The 8,589-nt window shown below is 41.7% G+C and overlaps 1 long non-coding RNA gene across 1 annotated transcript; it reads right to left on the bottom strand.

The window, feature by feature from the left end:
* Positions 1-712: 712 nt before the first annotated feature.
* LOC141413943 (uncharacterized) lies at positions 713-6,682 on the bottom strand. The gene is made up of 3 exons (XR_012438997.1): positions 6,557-6,682; positions 5,545-6,433; positions 713-1,515 (listed from the first exon to the last, which is right to left on the bottom strand). It is a non-coding gene; the product is annotated as an uncharacterized lncRNA (long non-coding RNA).
* Between the last annotated feature and the right edge of the window lie 1,907 nt (positions 6,683-8,589).

Here is an 8,589-nt window from a genome sequence, read left to right as displayed (position 1 = left end):
TGTGGCCGCACAGGCTGCATAATAAATCTCTTTTCTCTGTGCTTCACCGTTACTCATCTCTTTATTAGGCTTATTGTGGCAAGTGGCCAGACCTGACATGTAGACCCCTGGAGTTTGGGCCTGGGGCCTAAAACTCCAGTTTTAACAGCCCTGACACTGAGACTCACTCAGAGAAAGACTGCTGTAGTAAAATTCTCTACAAGGTGGTCTGTTCATTCCTGGCCTGGCTGGGCAGAGGGCCAAAAAGAGGTGGTAGGAGGGGAGGAACCAATAACTTCTCAGTTCCTCCCCCAGGCAAGGGAAACACCTGGAATCTGGAACCCAAAACCTGAATTCAAAAGACAGACCCTCCGCTTCCTAACTGCACCAACCTTGGGCCATTTACTCAAGCTCCCTGGGCCTTAGCTTGTTTATTTCCTGGAAAATATGCTAAGATTTTCCCGCCCTGCCTTACAATCAAAGAAATGGTGACAGTTAAAGACATAAGGTTTATGAAAATGCTCCTTAATGAAGCTTAGCAATGACAGCTATTATTTTTGGTAAAATGGTTTCCCTGGTGGGTTCAAGTGTTGTGTTTCAAATATAACATGCACCTACCTAGTGCTAGGTGCTGTGCGAGGGGTTTCAAGAAGTATATAGTGGAGATGCCAGGAGTATTGTGAAGGCGGCTCAAACAAGTGTCTGCATTCAACAGACAACACCCAGCCTGGGGTGTTCTGAGTGTTTTTCTTTCACTAAAGTGGCCTGACCTAGCCTTCTATCCTTTAAAGTTTGAAGCTGTAAGTACAGCAGTCTGTGAAAAGCTCTCTTCTTTGGGCTGTCTCCACTTGCACTCAGTGGTGCTGGCTACCTACTTCAGGAATATTGAGAAATAACCAAGTATAAACTCTGCTGGAGGACTGGAGGCATGGCTCAAGAGGTAGAACACTTGCCTAGCAAGTGCAAAGCCCTGAGTTCAAACTCTAGTACTGCCAAATCTCTGCTGGAGCCTATGCATCACCGAGATGTGATTTCAACTATCAGAGTCCATCCTCATAGTGGGTTTTATAGGAGGAAAAATAATAGTGTTAACTGAAACTTACTTTTACCCATAGGCCAAGTACTCTTCTCAAGTGATTTACGTTATTTGTTTGATCTTTCCAAGACCCACGCAAGATAGTTTGTTTTATTCTCTTCATTTTAATGGATAAGGATACTGAAGCACAAGAGTTGTGCCCAACAGGCAGAAGTGGGTGATGGAGCCATGATTTGAACACAGGCAGTCTTGCACCAAAGAAAACTGAGCATGATACCTACCTAAAGTACCTACCTAAAGAGCAGACCTCAGGCAGCTGAGGGCAGCCCCAGGAAGGCAGCCTGTTCTGAATGACAGCATGAGAATGGCCTCTCATTGTTCATCACCTCTTCCTCAACTTACCCCATAGATACCAGATCATCAGGGGTTACCTAAAGGTCGAGGAGAAGGTGGTTTTCCACTCTTTGGTCTATTTCATTATACTTCATGTAAAGGTCAACCTTTAAACAAAGAAAAAAAAAGGCAAAATCATGATTCTCCTACAGTATAAAATGAACATGTGCTATGGATTTTTAAAACGTGTTATTAATGAGAGGGCTAGATGTGTGTTATTCAAAAATATATATCCTAGCCAGGTGCTGGTGGCTCACACCTGTAATCCTAGCTACTCTGGAGGCAGAGATCAGGAGGATTGTGGTTCAAAGCCAGCCTGAGCTACTCTGGAGGCAGAGATCAGGAGGCTTATTTTTTGCCTGAGCAAAAAACCCATCACAAAAAAGGGCTGGTGGAGTGTAGGCCCTGATGAGTTCAAGCCCCAGTACTGCAAAAAACAAAACCAAAAATCATCCATATATCATACATACATACATATATATATATATATATATAGAGAGAGAGAGAGAGAGAGAGAGAGAGATTAACAGTTTCATTGAGCAAAGAGCAATTAATGGGACAGTCCTCACAACTAGAACAGATTTAGGAAAGTCCAGTCTGCTACTGATCAGGCAACATTTTGTGGTCAGATTCAGGAAGTGGGATACACAGTTTGATTGGTTACAGCTCAACTTTTGCCTTATTTGAATATGGCCTGATCAGTTAGCTGTCTGATTGACTGAAGCTCAGCTGCTGTGATTGGCTGAGACTTGAGTTCTTGCTACAAATGTGTACTCCTGGGGTAGGGTACAGCTCAGTGGTAGAATTCCAACTTGGTATGCCTTAGACCCTGAGTTCAATCCTCAGCACGCACACACACACACGCACACAAAACATGGCGGCACCCTCAGGCCAAACTTAGATTAATTTAACAGTGTTACAACTGTTTAAACAAAATCCAAAGGGCAGAGTACATTTGCAGATTAGAAATATTGAAACAATGCAAAACTGTTTTCTCTAAGGTGGGGAAAAGGAGTATTGGTCCTTCACTGGACAAAATTCACTAACTTGTCTATAGATAAGGATTGTTTTGCATTGCTATCACTTTGTGCTATTTATTGAGTGGTAAGATATAACAAAGGCAATGAGAGTCTAGAATCAGATAAACCCAGATTGTGTTCTAAACAGTACATGGTTTTCTACTGGAGACATATAGTAAATTTTGTGAGCTTATTTCAAAATTCCATTACATTCTGAATTGCTAGAATCTTTACAAAATGTGTGTATCATTATAGTATTTGAGTAATGAATTCATATCAACTCAGTGGAATATTATCAGTATTCCACTGATACTAAGTGTGTTTAATGTGTATTCTGGTTTGATGATTCTGATATCAGAAGCATTTATTAACTGATACTTCTGTTTGTTGTTTCTGTTGACTCTTACTCATGGTGCTTTGTTTCCTTACGATGTTTTGTGATTTATTTTCAAAACCCTTGAATTTATACTGTGGGAAATCCTAAATTGATATAAAAATTAATCTGAAGAAATGTGAGACTAAACAGATGCAAGAAAGAAGCCTTGGACTGGGGAATGGCTCAAGTGGTAGAGTGTCTGCCTAGCAAGCACAAGGGCCTGAGTTCAAACCTCAGCACCGCAGAAAGAAAGAAAGAAAGAAGCCTTCTTGGAGTTTCCTTTTTCCTATCAAAAACAGCAACTATAAATTCTTCTTCAAGGCAGATCTACTCCCAGAAGGGAGAGTCAAATCTACTTATGGGAGTTTAATGGCCCTGAAGGGAACTGTGAAAGTTATCAGTATCAAATGGAATCACTAATGTCAAACCGTAATAAAATGGAGCCAGAAGGCCATGAAGGAGGGCCCCTCAGAGATGTATGCTTTTGATGAGAACTATACAAGGAATTCTTTAAAACCAAAGCCAGATAGGCCACTTTCACAAGGACACTTGTGTAACAACAGTTATCTCCAGGATGAGTTGATCCAACTCCTGTAATAAACCCCTGTAACCAATGGTCTTTGTTTCAAAACAGCTTACATCGACTTCTTTTTTGTCTTTAAAATGGCTTTTCATTTGTCCCAACCTCCTTGGATATGTCTGTGATCTGCCACAACACATGTATCCTGCTTTACAATCCTCTGCTCTTCCCAAACCAACGCTTTCCTTTCAAGAGTCAGCCTCTCTGTTGCGCATTTTAGGATGACAAGACAGAAAGACACTCATAACTGTACAGATAAACATTATCACAAACTTTCTTTCTTTCTTTTCTTTGTTTTTTTTTCTTTTTCTTTTTTTAGTGTAGGGTTTCACACTTGACAAGTACTCTACTACTGAGCTACACACGCCACAAAATTTCTTACCTCACCCTTGTTCTCCTAAAAACCCATTTGTCCTTCTAAATAGTCACATGTTTGTGTTTTCTGTATAAATGCCTCCCCTCCACCCCCTTCACCTGTTCTAATCACTCCTTTCCAGTTACTTGTCACTGATAAGGATAACTTATCCTTATCCAGTTATACAATGTATATGTGTATGTGTATGTGTGTTGCACATGTAAATTAATTCTATTGTTTTCTGTTAATTTGTCTTTTGTTGTTTTAATTTTAGGCCCCAGTTATTCTACAAAAGAAGGCAGAGGAAAAGGTGTTCCTCTCTCCACCAGCCCTTTTTTTGTGAAGGGTTTTTTGAGATAGGGTCTCACGGAGCTATTGCCCAGGTTGCCTTTGAACCCAGATCTTCCTGATCGCTGCCTCCTGAGTAGCTAGGATTACAGGCGTGAGCTCCAGCACCTGGCATATTATAATACACATTTTTGGTGGTGCTGGAGGGTGAGCATGGGGCCTTGCACATGTTAGGCAAACACTCTACCACTGAGCTACATCCCTAGCCCCTCCCCTACAGTTTGCTTTCCTTAGTTTGTTCTCTTACTGCTTTGAGATAAGGTCTCACTATGTAGCCCAAGCTGTCCTGGCACTCACAATCCTCCTGCCTCAGACTCCTGAGTCCTGGGATTACAAGCAAGAGCACCACACCCAGGACCCAGTGTGCAATATTTAATCCCACACCACAGTATTTATTGGTTCTTTACCTTTTGTAATCTTTTTAGGTCCTACTGATGGTGGTGTATTCATCCAGAAAACATTTACATTTGCTTCTACGATATATCCATTTTGAGATTTTTCAGGATATGCAAGCAGAATGAAGTTGGACCCCAACCTGAGTTAAGGGCTGGTTTATAGTTACATGTGTCTCAAAGAGATTTTTTTTCCTCCCTCAAACTAAGAGCCAGGACAAGTAAATTCCTTTGTAAAATCCCTCTGTGGGGGTCTCCACTCCTACTGCAGTTCAGCCTTTCAGAAGTCTCAGCCTTGTGCTAAAGCCTCTTGTCAGCCTCTGGGGTCCTGTGGTCACTAGAAATAGATGGCTGCCCCCTCAGGGTAGCACTGGCTTTAGCATTCACTTATCTTTCTAAACCTGTACTGTTTCTTTGATTTCAGTTCATATGTGTGTATGTGTGTGTGTGTGTGTGTGTGTGTGGTGTATACACCAGCTCAGCAACACATTTTAAAAGTTTAAACATTTTTTCAAGAAATTTTTAGGGATTGGGTAGTAACAGGATTTTTCAGAATAACTAGTTTTCCTATTTTTAGAAGCAGAAGTTAACTGATATTTCTAAAGTAGTAGTACAAGGTGATAAAATAAACATGGTATTTGGGCTAGTTCATTTATAATGGCTACCACTTAACAGGCACTGTAATAGACACTAGTGGACAAAATTCTGTCCTTGCCCTCAGGCGAAGAGGCTGGACCTTATCTTTTTTCTTTTTCTTTTTCTTTTTTTTTTAACTTTTGGCAGTACTGGGTTTTGAACTCATGCATGCTAGACAGGTACTCCACCACTTGAGCCATACCCTCAGCTACCATCTCCTTCTTGAAGACAGAACTGGATTGAAATTGGCTCTGCTGCTTATTGGCTCTATTAACTTGAGGGCATTTCTTAACCTATCAAAAGTAGGTAGATGCACACCGAATTCATGCGTGAAAATTAAATGAACTAACCTACGGATGTAAGTTAGGAAGATTTCAAACAGAACCCCCGACTTAATATGGTGTAGGCAAAAAGAAATCATATCACATACTCGTCCAGAGGTTATTCCGGGCTCCAGGGGACAACACCAGGACTCTTGGCTTTGTTCTCTTCTAGGTGTTGACATTCATCCTCAGGCTGATAACAAGATGACTGCAGCAATTTCAGGAATCTCAGCTAGACACAGCACACAGAAGGAAAGGCCATCCCTTCCTGTGTCTCCTTCTTCTGTCAACCCCCTAAGCCTTTTGCTTCATGCTTCATTGGTCAGAGTTGTGTTACTTGACCTTTCCTAAACTAGTCCTCGGCAAGGGGAGTGAAAATATAATGATTGGCTTAGACTAATCAATACTTACATTTGCAATTAGGAGTGGAATCATCTTTCTCCAAACCTCAAAAGGAAAGAATAGATAAATGCAAATCAAGTTATGACAGCAAGGGAGAAAGGAGAAATAGAAGTCGACTTGGCCACTAACACGTTCCACTACAGTCTACAAATGCCCACTGCAGAAGACTAGTGCCTAGCAGGTATGTGTCCCAAAAAATGTCCGTCACTCATTCTCTCAATTACACTTAAGCCTACACAAACCAGTTCAAGAGCAACATCATCATGTACCTCTTTACTTAGGAATTAAGTCATTTGACAGGTGCCAATAAAAAACTTCAGAATCTTCAGCTTGACAGTCTCTAGAGTGGATGATGTAGCATGTCACACAGCACAGAACTTTTCCAAGGGGGTACTTGTGAATTGCTCGGTTGCTCTCTCTGCTTTGATGCCCCAAAGATGCAGGGTTATGACTCTCTTCTGTGTTGGTGGATCCTCTGAACATTTGTGCAGCCTTCATTCCACAATTGACAAGGAAAGTGTCCTCTGGAACCAGAGTCCACATGTGCCCCAGGTGGGTTGACTCCCAGGCCTAGCCTTTCACTTTCAATGAAATCTAATAAATATAAAAGTAAAACAAGAAGTAGACAGATAAAAAGCGGACTCAGAAAGACAGAATCAAGAAAACAGACTTTCACAAAGCAAGAGAAAATAAAAAGACATAAAGAAGAAAACATACCTCTGTCCACTGGAGCTCTGAAGAATTTTTAAACTACTTTTTAAATGTAAGGCTTTCTTATTTATCTTCCCCTTCCTAATGGCCCTCTTTTCAGCTGTTTTTCTGGAGGCAGGAGGATGAACAAAGGATGGTTCTTACTGAAGAAACACCCCCTCCTTCCTCATCTCCACACCCCAGCTCTAGGAATTCATGATTTCAGGAAACACATTCAGATCAAACAATTCCAGTTACTGGAACATCTTAAGGCTTTCCTCTGTGGGTTTACACAGCCCGGCCTCTGACCCACCAACAGAAGAGATTTTACTAAGTGATAGTAACACCTTTCAAGTCATCTCAGCCTTAGGCAAGTCACTTCATCTCTGCTCAGAGTCCTCAAGATTCCATCACACAATGGTGGAGGTTGGGTGGATCAGCAGTTTTAAAGCTTATGCATGTACATCTGTACTTGTTTAAAGGACAGAATGTTGTTTCAAATGATGGCATTTCATGTGGTGCTCCAACAGAGTAAACAGGTGAAAGGAGAGGTGCTTTGATTGCAGGAAGGGGGTGGAGTAAGACAAGGAAGATGCTATGGTTTGGCTGTCCTCTCCAAAACTCATGTTGAGATTGAATTGCCATTGTAATAGTATTGAAGTGGGGGGGGCGTTAAGAGGTGATCAGGTGCCCTTATGGATGGATTAATGTCATTATCAGGAGACTGGATTGGTTATCAAGAGGCAGTTGTTTGTAAGTTTGGCTCCGTCTTGCCCTCTCTTCCTGTCTCACACAGGTTCGCTTGCCCCTCCGCCATAATATGACATGGCAAGGAAACACTCAACAGATGCAGCAACTCCATCTTGGACTTCCCAGTCTCCACAATCAAGAACCAAATAAACTTCTATTATTTATAATTTACCCAGTCTGTGGTGCTCTGTTAGCAGCAGCAATTAGACTAAGACAGAGAAGTTTCTAAAATCCCCCACCTTGGCCTCAGCAGTCCCTAGAAGTACTGCCCAGGACAGTCTGACCACCACTAGCTCAGGTGTTCTTTGAGGGTCCTTTCAGATATAAAATACTGCAGCCCTGTTCTTTTTTCTCAAAAACAGAGACTGATTCTTCACTTCTACATTCATACAGTAACATGACATACATTGCACAGGTAAAGTAGGAGGAAAGAATTCTCTTCAAAACCTCATTTTTCCTTTTTTATAATTTTGAAAAAAATTAATAGAGAACAGTACAGGGAACAATGTAACTAGCACCTACTATCCATAATCAGAAAATTACAATTTGACACATTTATCTCAGGTAAGTTTTTTAAAGTAAAGAAATAAAGCCTGGCAGAGAAAGTTAAAGTTCTGTTAGTTTATGTCTCCAATCTTATTTTCCTCCTTTGCTGTCCAGGTAAACTCTATCATGACTAAATAATGCCACTCCTAAGATGCCCAAGCCCTACCACCCAGAACTGTGAAGGGATTCTGCAGATGTGACTAAATTAAGAATTGGGGGGGTGGGGCACCAACATTCAGTCCATAACAATAACAACCATGAATAGAGTTCATGGTTCTGTGGGTTGGGTAGATGGCTGTGGTCTGGACTGGTTTGGTTGGTATGGCTGGATGGTCCAGATGGCCGCATTCATGGCTTCGGTATTGTGTGGAATCCTCGGGCAGTAGCTATAGCTGGAGCCTGTTTTCACAAACTACCTCTCATCCACAAGGAGGCCGGACCAGGCTTGTTCACAGGGGGCAGAAGAATTCCCCCATCAAGAGCCTCTGCTCATATCTCATTTGCTGTCTTGTCATTGGCCAAAGAAAGTCATATAGCCAAGTCCAGATTCAATAGAGACATAGACTCTACTGCTTATCAGTAAGAGAGACAAAACCTCTATGCAAAGGAACATGTGTGCAGGGGGACACAAACTGGAGGCCATTACTGCAACCATCTAACCCAGAGGGTGATGAGAGTCCTGCTTCCAGTGGACTTAAACATTTCACAATTCATCTCAGTTCCAGAAGTATGCTTATTTTCGGTCTTGGTTTCCGCATGTGCCA

This window comes from Castor canadensis, chromosome 11 (genome assembly GCF_047511655.1).
Source record: "Castor canadensis chromosome 11, mCasCan1.hap1v2, whole genome shotgun sequence".
Lineage (NCBI taxonomy): Eukaryota > Metazoa > Chordata > Mammalia > Rodentia > Castoridae > Castor > Castor canadensis.
The sequence above is the reverse complement of the archived record's forward strand: the minus strand, read 5'-3'. Positions and strand labels throughout refer to the sequence as shown.